At 36.9% G+C, this 11,989-nt stretch overlaps 1 pseudogene; it reads right to left on the bottom strand.

Moving 5' to 3' along the window:
- Window positions 1–4,530: 4,530 nt before the first annotated feature.
- LOC104455963 lies at window positions 4,531–10,310 on the bottom strand (annotated as a pseudogene).
- Between the last annotated feature and the right edge of the window lie 1,679 nt (window positions 10,311–11,989).

The following is an 11,989-nucleotide window of genomic DNA, read 5'->3' as shown; positions in this document are numbered from 1 at the left end:
AACATTTTCCTTGATCAAACATGTATAAAAAATTTAGGGATCACATTGAGTAATATAAAATTTTTGGGGCAACATTGTACATTTGGTTAAAGTTCAAAGATCAAAATGAATAAATTAAAAAGTTCAAAGACGACATAGGAAATTGGACCAAAATTCAAGGTTCATTTGTGTCATTTTCCCTCATACAAAATGATCGGACAATAAACATTCTAGATGTTTAGCTATCTATTCTAATTTCATGCTATGGGGAAATTGACATAAATGGTCTCTAAACTTTGGCCTATCATACAACACCATCCCTGAACTTTTAATATTGTCCCTAAACTTTTAGTACATGTCAATTTAATTTCTAGGCTATACGATAATATTCCATGATGTCCTAAACTTGAAATAATAGATAGATGACAAAACTAGAAAAACTGCAAAGTTTAGAGAATCGATCCTGCATTGTCATAGTTATCTGAGAGCAACAGACAAAGGGCTTGTCTTTCTTGGAGTTGTACTTCTGTTTATTTATCAATGGATACTCCATGAAGTAAGCGATTAGCAATAGGTCAACTAGGGTAAGTACACACAATAAAAATGCATCAAAATCATCCAGATACTAAGTATCCACATAGAAAAGGTAATAGAACTCGGGAGCCTCATAAGGAAAGAGTTCAACATGTGCATAGTCAAAATTTAAGATCTCTTGGAGCTAATAAACAAATGGAGAAGTGTCATCAAGGACCTTCCTAGAAAATAAAGTAAGTAATCAACAACCAAAGCTTTGAGGTTTTGGCTGTTTAGATTTCAACGATGGACTATACGGAAGAGCAAGAGGAATTTTGCTGAATAAGAAGGGGAAATAGAGAGCCATCTATGCTTGTAAAATCTAGAATGGACTAGATAGAACTCTGCTTTCTTTGGATATCATCGAAAGGGCAGCATGGGTGAGACTCCTATACAAGATAGCTAAAACAAGTGGACCTAGAGCTACTTTCTTTCCCATTGCAAGGTTAGCAACAAGTCTAAAGAAATCCTTTGAGGCGTTGAGGGCTTGATTAAAGAATACATATCTCGAAAGCCAAAAAAGCAAAAAAGGCAGCTTGTTCTTTAAGATGAGTAGGACCCGAAGTTTTATGGTATTCATTTTTTTTTTTTTAAAGTCCCATAAAGAAGGACACTATTTGGAATGGAGAAGTCCTCAAGGGCTTCTATTTCATCTATAGGAATACCATATGGGACAAACCTAGAGATAGTAAAAACATCCAAAAGGGTCATAGTCATGGGTCCCCAAGGGAAACAAAAACAATTAGTAGATGGGAACCAGAAGTGGACAATAGAACTCACTAACCCCCCTACTAAAGTCATGAGACAACATGCTAACCTTTAGTGCCATCTCTATGCCCGCATTCATCCATGTCAATCAGGTGGGTAAATCATCCTGCAATCATAAGTACCAAGCGTGGAAGCTTTCTTCAAATAGAGGGAAGCTCCAATTGGTAGGGGCAAATGTCCAAAGGAATACTATGTTGGGAGTTTCTCATTCCTCTTGGTTGAAAAACAAGGCTTGAGAGATGATAGAACATGATTGTGATTTAACAAGTTAGGCCCAAGGACCAATGATTTTGGATGCTACTCTACAATGCTCAACAGTTGAAATCGATAATAGTTGGCTTCCTTGGTGTGAAGAATGCGATTGAAGTTCAAGATATAAGATTTGGGCTCAAATTTGGAAGCTTCAATAGCCATGGAAAACTTTTGAATAGAATATGAAGGGTTTAGAGTTTAAGAAAGAAGACAAAAGTACAAAAGAAGACGATGAGGCGTATTCTTCTATTCAGAGTAGAAGACAACGATTCAAAATTAAGGATATCTACTCAAAGCCAAAGTGAGGTGTCAAGATGCAATAGGACCCATTAATTCATATCGGCTACAGACATGTCAGAGAATAGAAATGTATCATGATCATTCATAGTAGATTGTGCGTAGAACGAGGTATTTCCTTTAAAAGAAATAAACTCCCACTTTACTTCTTTTAAAAGGGGGCATATATTGACATCCAAAAATACCCTTACAAACATGTGCTGGTTACAAGGGGCATAAAATTCTAAAATCGCCATCATTGCTGTATGTGGGCTGTAATTTACATTGGCTCAACCCATAGTGGTCGTGAAAACAGAGGATAGCCAAGGACTTGGAGAATCCTTGGCTAAATTTCGATGGACATACAAGCAAAGACACATAATTTTATGACAAAGTAGTTGGTTGCCACATGTTGAAGTCAAGAGATGCTGTTGAAGACATAACATTGATGGTAAATTAAGGCCAGAATAGTTAAAAGGATGCCAAATTCAAGTGGAGCAATTAATTCTTGTTGGACAAGCCATGACCATAAAAGTATTGTTGAATAAGCTAGAAATCATATGTGAATAAGGTGGTTCAACATAGAATGTGACACGACTCTTGAGGAGGAAGTAATTGACTACTGACAGTTACCAAATTGGCCTATAAATACCATAGGCAATCCAACAAAGAGCCTTCCAACAACACATAAAATTACTTTACCTTACTTTTATCCTTAATTAGTATAGCTTAGTTGTAGTTTAAGATTCCCATCATTAATTCAATTTTAATGAGCATCTATAACCCAGGTAGTACTTTTGTTTATATTCCAATGCTAACCCACTATCCAACATTGTCAATTAGATCCCGACGTTGTGTTTTCATACTCATCTAAGAGCAGTGCATACTAGGTGTTGTTACCACTATCGAGTATTGTCGAGTAGATTCTAACGTTATGTTCTTATATCTATCTAAGAATGGTGTCTACTAGGTGTTATCCTCATCGTTTAGCATCGTCGATTAGATTTTAACGTTATGTCATCGAACCTATTAGGGAGTAGTGTTTTCTAAGTGTTTTTGTTAACATCCAACATTGTCGAATCATCTTCAATATTGTATAAACCCCTTTAATTTTAATGGGCTTTCATTATTATGTTAAAGTGAGTTTAGATGACACAATTCATTAGATTTAGACATTGACTATCGTTGGTATTGAGCTCATGTTAGGCGTATCAAGCGACTTCTTTAGATTGGAGATTATATGATATATAGTCTCATTCGTATTTAAATCTCTCTGTTTAAAGTTAACATAGAATCTGAGTTTTCTTTAATAAAAATAAATTTATGACACTAGCTAAAAAATATTTCATTGCAAAATCCAAAACTAGCGAAACAAATCTTAAAACTTTCAAAAGTTGCAATTGAGTTCTAAAACTTATCACAAAAGTACAATTAAGTTATAAAACTTAAAAAAAAATGCAATAAAGTCCTAAAACTTGTCATGATTATATAACCGAGTTTTAAAACTTTCAAAAAATGCAATCAACCGAAGAACTTGATTAGAGCAATTCAACAAGTTTTAGGATGTGATCACACTTTTTAAAGTTCTAGAACTCTATTATACTTTCGTAATAAATTTCAAGATTTGATTACACTTTGAAAGTTTTAGTATTCAATTATTCTTTCATGATAAGTTTTAATACTTTCAATGCACTTATCACAAAATTTAACTATGTTCATTCGAAGGTGGCTCTAAGACTGCATTTGGTAGTTTGGATTTGAATTTGGATAGGATAATTTGTTATCATATTTGATGTTTGGGAATGTCCATCGGATTGGACAAACTCGGATACATCTAGATGAAATGCTGGAGAAAAATCTGGGGGAAGGGGATAGGATAAGCCCGAATTGGAAAAGAAATTTTTTTTTTTAAAGAAAAGAAAGAACTTAACAAAAAGAGAAGATGTCATAAACATTTATGTCAAATGGATGCCTCCGCCTCTACCTCTCCGATTCATTGTCAGCCCTCTTCTGCCACTTCTTCTCCCATCTTCGCTTCTCGTATGCTAGGAATTGGGTGCCCCCTCCTTTGGATTATGGACTCCTTGAATATGATGACCGAGAGTGGCTTTTTGAGACCAATTGGGTAGAAGTTTTCTTGTAGGCATCTGTGGAACTAATTGAAGCATTGCTTGTGCCCCTTCAAACATCAGTAGCTAGAACTTTGGGTCCACCTTTACCACCTCATTGACAACGATAGAATCTTTACGTTTGACGTCTCAAGGGAAGAGGGGAAGATTGTGATGGTGATGAGGTAGCTCTAAATCTTTGGTATCGTTGACAACCTGGGACCTCGATCGGTTTGAGGCAATGTAAAGACTACTCTGGTGGTTACCTAAAATTCCGCTATGCACCCTTTCTATCGTAGTCTAAGATTTACCGATTTGCATCACTATTGCATGACCATGTTGGTGCTCACCGTTTTAAATGGGGGCCACTGTAGAGGTGGCCACAATTCTTAGATCTAGGGTTTTTTCATGGCTTTTAATTAATTGAATTTTCTATTTTTTAATTTTATAATGTAATTGAATATTATATTTATTTTTTAATCTTATACTGAAGTGCGCCAAATACTTGATAGGATTAGATATGTCCGTCTTTATCATCCAGATGATTTAATATATTATTTTATCATATCCTATCCTAATTATTATGCCGACGCCCAATCGCCTCAAGTGTGGGATTGACAATGTTGTAGTCGCCGTCCACCACCAAGTTTTTGGCCGCTCACGTAATTGCCTTCGTCACTAGCCTGGCGAAGAGCCGCTCGCTCAACGCCCTCGGGATTCAAAGTCTGTCCCTTCAAGTTGCCCAATTCGCTCAGCCATTTCTCTCTCACCATTTCAGCTTTGTCCCCCTCCGTCTGCTCAAAGATCCCGGTCCTTGCGACCACGTAAGGCGACACGCAGTTGACCCTTATCCTGTGCTCCCCGAGCTCGGTGGCCAAGTTCCTCACCAGACCCAGAACGGCGTACTTCAAGGCCGCCTATGCGTGGGTCGCAAGGCCAGCGATGGATGTGCAACCACTGCCGGTGAAGGGCATGCAGCCCTCTCGCGGTGGGGATCATGACCCTCATGGCATGCTTGGCTCCTAGGAAAGCGCAGTACACGTTCACCCCGAAGAGCTTGTCCAGGTCGGTCTTGGCCGTGTCTAGTATGCTCCGGACAGCAAGACTGTCCAGGGACCCAGCGTTGCCGTTCATTATGTCGAGCTTTCCGTGTTTGGCCACGGTGGTGTCCACGAGGTTGCGGACGTCTTCCTCGTCGGTGACGTCACAATGGACGTAGCTGGCTCTTTTGCCCAGCTTGCCGGCTAGGGCCTGCCCCGGGTCGTCTTGGATATCAGCTACGATCAACCACGCGCCGTTCTCGTGGAAGAGATGCACTGCGCTGGCTCCGATCCTGCTTGCGCCACCTGTGACGATTGCTACCTTGCCTTCTAGTCTTATAGGGTGAAAAGGAAAAGGAGAGAAATTTGTAGATTAGACTCATATAGCCGACCGTTCACCTTAATGCACGGAAGATGAAGAAACGCTAAGGCTCGGTTTGTTTAATGATTTGAAAAATATCCTTCTAAAATTGACCGCTTATATTGTTCAAAATAATTAGTTAATAAAAATATTTCTATCACAAAAAATAATTTATGTCTGATTATTTTTATGGAGGGATACAACCAATCATTTTTAGATGCTTTCAAGATCATTTATTTTCCATGAGTTTCACTAAAAATTTCTTGATAGAGAAAAATATTTGCTATGAAAATTATTTTAAAATTTTCATTTGTTTGGCGATTTAGGAAAAACGATTTCCTTCTTAACAAAAGGGGAAGTCGTTCTCCCTAATCTAAACTTATTTTCTGTTTATGGAAAACCTTTTTGTAAATTGATTGATATCCTGTCATCCAAATATCAGAAAGTTGAAAAATAATTTTTTGGAAACTGATTTTCTTCATACAAATGGACCCTAAGAGCATGATCTCACAAAACATTTTTTGAAAGAGGCTCTAACTTTAAGTGATTATATTAAAGAAAAAAAAAAAAGAACGCTCTTTTTTTTTTTCCACTCCATCTTGAAGATGTACCACAAACCCTAAGAATAAAATATCTCAATTTCATTTTGCATTTCCTCTGCTCCTCAGCAATTAAAAAGAGCCCACCTTGCAAAACTAGCTAAATCTTCAACCCCAAAAAAGCAGAGAAACGCCGAAACTTGAAACTCCAGCAAAAAAATGAACATACACTAAAAGAACAAGTGATTTTGATAGAGACCATGCGTACTTCGTGTGTGGTGGCCAAAACAAAAATCGTGAATCACATTGTTAGATATTTATTTACTCGAGTGTCTCTCTATGATTCTAAGTATCTCTCATATCATAATTTAGTTATTATGATTGATTGTAATTTCTATTGTAATAATATGTTACTATAGATAGCCACTTTGTAAAGTCAATAAATAGGTTCATATATAGTTTAATGAAGTATACAGAAAACTCCACAATGTTGTTTTCCATTTGACACTTATCACACATTAAGATATCTAACCATCAATAGCAACATCTTTCTAATAAGCAGTCTCTAGATCCCTCGTTGAAAAGCATATGCTTTCTCATACGCTTCCATCATCATGAAACATAAAGGATGGATATTTGATAATTGATATTTGATGTCAGTTACCCTCGTTATCAAAACAAGCTTTGAATGGATCAAAATGCGCATTGAACTCACACGTACTCAACACACGTCCGCGTACACATGCGTACATATTAACATACATATGGAGTTACATGAAGACGAGCTTGTATTTGCTGATATAAGTACCTTTTAGAAGAAGTTAACGAAAAATCCATGCTTTCTCTCTCTTGAAGCATTATTAGGAAGAGAATGTCGTTCTATTATGTGACCGATAGCTCGTCTTCTTCTATTTCTACGTTATATGTAGTAATCTTTGTAGGACTGATACAAACACGCGACATATAATACGACACGACGCGACATATCGACACGTCATTTATCAAAAAATAGAGACTTCCAACATATTATATATTAAATATATTTATATATATATAAATGTACAAATAAATAAGTAATCCCACAATTAATTTACATTAAAAATATTAATCCAATATTTATTAATATCATTTATTATTTTAATTTGACAAATTCAACTACATTCCATTTCAATAATCCACAAAACTTGGAAGAAAAAAACAAGCAATCAACATTCGGCTATTAAAATCATGTGCCTCAATACTACCTATATGATTCATGCTGAAAATCGCACTACAAATAAGGAATTTAGCCTTTATAGGCACATGGACGCATGTCATAAAATGTACAAATTCATTTTATGCTTAAGTGAAAATCAAAAATTATTTTCCGTTAAAAGTTATAATCATAACTAAATTCCATAAATTATGGGAAATTATATATAAAAAAATATACAACATCCAACTTATATATTATGAAAATTTTAGATATTACCGAGCAACAAAAATCAAAATGCATCTATTTAATATCAGAAAAAATAAAAAGTAAGAAACTATCCGAACAAACAAAATAAATTCTAAAAGCAAAAGAGGAATAAAAACCAATTTTTCCCTCAAAAAAAAAAAAAAGAGAGAGAGAAGAAAAAAAAATAACAACACGCAATGTCTTCCGAGGTTTATTCTCTCTCATCAATTCTTCCTGCTTCATCTTTTTAGCCTATAAACAGGACATCACCACTCTCTCTCTCTCTCTCTCTCTCTTCCCTTCGCGACAGTAATGGCGGTCTCTCTGCACACCTAGCCGGCACCTATGAAGTACCAACACTCTCTAGGAGCCTTTGTGTCATGTCGGACACTTTGACACATGTCTGACACTCTCGGACACTCTTCGATACTTAGTCAACACGTATCGGAAAATCCGACACTTGATCAACTTTTTTCAACACTCGAGTCGGAATTATGACATACGAGTTTCCGACACATAATTCCGATATCAATATCAATTTTAAAAATTCAATAAACGAGATGTCAACATATATATATATATATATATATATGTGTGTGTGTGTGTGTGTGTGTGTGTGTGTGTGTGTGTGTGTGTGTGTGTGTGTGTGAAAAAATAAAACACAATAATAAAAATAATAAATGGACAAAGAAGAAAAACATAGTCTTCTCTTCTCTTCTGACTCCCACTTCTCTTGATACACAATTCACCCCTTAATTTTTTTTTTCCACTTCCAGGATATCTAACATGTGAGTCCATGGATCGCTTGTTTTTTTTTTTTTTTTTTTTCCCAGTTTTATGATTTATTGAAATATGGTTGAATTTGTTAAATTGAAACAATGAATGATATTAATAAATGGCTGGTTAATGTTTTTAATGTAAATTCATTCAATAATTTTTTAATTATTTACTTATTTATGAATTTGATTCAAATTAATTTGATTGAAATAATCATAAAAATAATAATTTATTATGTATATATAAAAATATATATTAATATACAACGTGTCATAACGTGTCGGATTCTCTATTTTTTTATAAACGATATGTCGGTGTGTCGTGTCGTGTCGTGTCGCGTGTTACGTATCAGTGTCGATGCTACTTAGGTTGGCACTCCACTGGCCTTCTCTCAAGTCATTTGAGCGCTCTCTTTTCCCTGTCTAGGACCCGCCTTGGCTGAATTTCCCAATCTTGTTTTTTCAGTCAATTTTTTTAAGTTACGGGAAACTGATGTGAATATCGGGTTGTGAAATTTGCAGTTGCACCACCAAGCTCTATTTAGGGCTAAATCGTCAATCTTCGAGTCTACCATCCGCCCGTCCATAAAAGTAGGCAGCGGAGAGGAGCAGCCCTCGCCGGCCTAGGCGAGGCTTGGGCGAGGTTCACCCAAATTTGGGTGACGCCTCAGCTATGGTTGGCGAGGCTTGCCCAAATTTAGGCAACACTAGCTCTTGCCTATGGCTGGCAAACCTCCCTATCCTTAGGCGAGGCCTCACTAGCCCCAAGCAAGTGCCGGCGACCTTCGCTAGGCCTGAGCGAGGGCGCAACATCACCCAGATTTAGGCGAGCCTTGCTGGCCCTTGCCTAGTTGGTGATCGCACGGGCCAACGAGGGCCCCCCCCTTACTACCTCACTTGGTCCTCCCGATAGTGGCAATGGCAATAGCAACGGCGCACAACCATAATCCCTACCCATTTTTTTCTTTTTTTCATATATTTATATTTCGACCCTTCAATTACTGAAAATTTTTACAATTGACCCCATGCGTATCGGAGAGAGTTGATCACATGTTAAATTTTCAGACACTCGTTGACTGTGTGCCGGAACATGTGGAAGTGTGTAGAAGCATATCATACACATGTTGAACATGTATTTAAGTGTCGGACATGACACAAAAGCTTTTAGAAAGTATTGGTACTTCTTAGGTAGTAACTCAGGAGGTGCATTATGATAACATATCATCTTAAGATCAAGCAACTTAATCTCTTCCACCTCTCTCAAAATTTCAAATTCAAATTCAAATTTTGAATTTATTTTTTTTCCCCAATTTGAGGATTCTTTCCTTAACTTAAGGAATCATGTAATTGTGTATCCATTTAAATTCATTTTATACATCAATGAAGCATCGAAAAAAATCAAAATTCAAAACTTCATTTACAATCTTTAACATTATAATGTTATATAATGCATGTAAGATGAATGACTAAAAATTAGATGATGCACCATTTGCGTCTTAATTAACGCAAGGTCTGCTGCCGACCCATTAACGAATCCCTCTCCACTCCCTTAAAAATACAATCACGTTAGGCACTCCATAAGTCAGAGCAGTATTGTTTAGGTGATGTCAACGTGTTTGACTAAAATAAAAGATTTTTAATAATATTAAAATATTATTAAAAATTATCCACTTCAACATCGATTGTGTCATATTAATCGATCCATATCCATATCAACAAAATCTAGATAAAATTAACTAGAATGACTGAATTAACACAAAATCAAAATATTTATAATTAAATTGACATCAATAAAAAAATTATTATTAGATTGACACAAATATAAAATATTTAGAATTTTAAAAAATTTGTGACGATAATAACTATCAACTCAATAAATCAAGACCTCCGATAAAAAAAAAAAAATCATGCATTTTTTGTTGAGTCCAATCACAAAATGCCATTGTACATGCATTTTTGTGGTCCAATCACAAAATGCCATAACATAAAAAAAAAAATTAAAATCTATCTCTTCTTTTTTTTTTCTCCCTTCTACCCTGTCATTAGCCATCCGCAGCCATGGTCCTTCGATTTCCAGATCTCCGCGAGTGCCAACGACTCCACTGGTGGCTAGAGACCTTGGATTTCCACCGTGAGCTGTGATGAATCCCGCCGGTGGCCATGGACCTTGGATTTTCAGGTTTCCTCCGGCCACCATGGACCTTGGATTGTCATGTTTTAGCGGGCGCCTAGAATTCCAGATCTTGAAGAACGACACCAACGATGGCCATAAACGAGCGTCGGCATCACTTGCTAGTTTCATCTAATCATAAAAAGAGTTGTCGGACAAATTTGTAGCAACGCCTATATCCAAATCTGTACAGAGACATATATGATGGCCTTTAAAAATCTCAACTTTGTTTTTTTATGTGATGGACCTTCACTTCATTGCCTTATGCTTCGATGGCTACGCCATTGATAGTCTCAAAGTGAGATTGACTTAAAAAGTCTCTACCTTTGCTTGATGGATCGCCTGGGGAAGTGAGTGGACGAGCTCCAAGTTATTGTGGGGTTTGCTCATTCACGAAGGGGTGGCCGCGAGTGACAACGAAGTGGGTTGCCGGCTCGGCCATGGACGGGCAACGAATGCGAGCCGCCGCGATGACAGAGTGGGTGGCTCGACCATGGACGATTGGCTTGGATGTGGTGATTGCAGATGGAGGAGCTAGCTGTCGACGGCGGAGGGAGAAGAGAGAAAAAAACAAGAAAGTGAGAGTTTTAATTTTTAATTTTTTTTAGTTATGTCCACGTCGTCTACACGCGACATTTTGTGATTGGACCTTAATAAAAATGCACGCTCACGATACGTTGCTATTATGTCAACTCATCGCATACGTATCTGATGTTCCAAAATTAATCGGAATAACTGAATTAATACTAAATTAAAATATTTATGATTAATTGGCACTTATGTATATGGACATGTAATACAACACGATATGACACGCCGACACGTTATTTCTCAAAAATAAAAAACTTCGACACATTTCGACATGTTTTATATATAAATGCACAAATGAATAATAATAATAATAATAATAATAATAATAATCTAGAATTAATTTACACTAAAAATTAATCCGATATTTGTTAATGTCATTTATTGTTTTAAGTTGACAAATTCAATTACATTCCATTATAATAATCTATAAAACTTAAAGAAAAATAAGCAACCCACATTCTACTATTAAATTTAGAGATACGTGCACTACAAATCCTAAAAATTTTACAAAAATGTAATTAAATTCTAAAAATTATTAAATTGCTGCTATTTATTTATTTATCTTATATGGGATTTTTTTATTGCTTTTTTTTTGTAAAAAAAAAAAGCTAAAATAATTCTATAAAAAAAAAAAGGAGGCATGACCATGGAGCACACCACTACTATTGTTAATGGCGTGCCTAGCCACCGTCAAGGGGGCTAATGACCTATGGCAAGGGAGTGGCCCTCCCTAGCCCAAACGAGACCCAAGTGAGGCTTGCCTAGATATGGGCAACGCCTTAGCTGGGGCCAATGAGGCTTGCCCAAATCTAGGTGACACTAGCCTTAACCTGTGGCTGGCGAGCCTCCCAACCCTAGGCGAGGGTCGGCGACCCTCACTAGGCCCGACCGAGGGCTCGATGTTGCCCAAGCCTCAACTGAGGCATCACCTAGATCTAAGTGAGCCTTGCTAGCCCTTGCCTAGCCAGCAAGAGTTGCCCTTCCCCTGGGCCACCTAGGGTCGGAGAGGTCATCGACTTCCTCCAATAGTGGCAATGACAGCGGTGGTGGGGCCCAACCACCATCCCTGCCTCCTTTTTTTTTTTCCTTATATATTTACATTTTGACCCCTCAAA

Source organism: Eucalyptus grandis, chromosome 7 (genome assembly GCF_016545825.1).
Source record: "Eucalyptus grandis isolate ANBG69807.140 chromosome 7, ASM1654582v1, whole genome shotgun sequence".
Lineage (NCBI taxonomy): Eukaryota > Viridiplantae > Streptophyta > Magnoliopsida > Myrtales > Myrtaceae > Eucalyptus > Eucalyptus grandis.
Note: the sequence above shows the minus strand (reverse complement) of the source record. Positions and strands in the feature narration are given on the sequence as shown.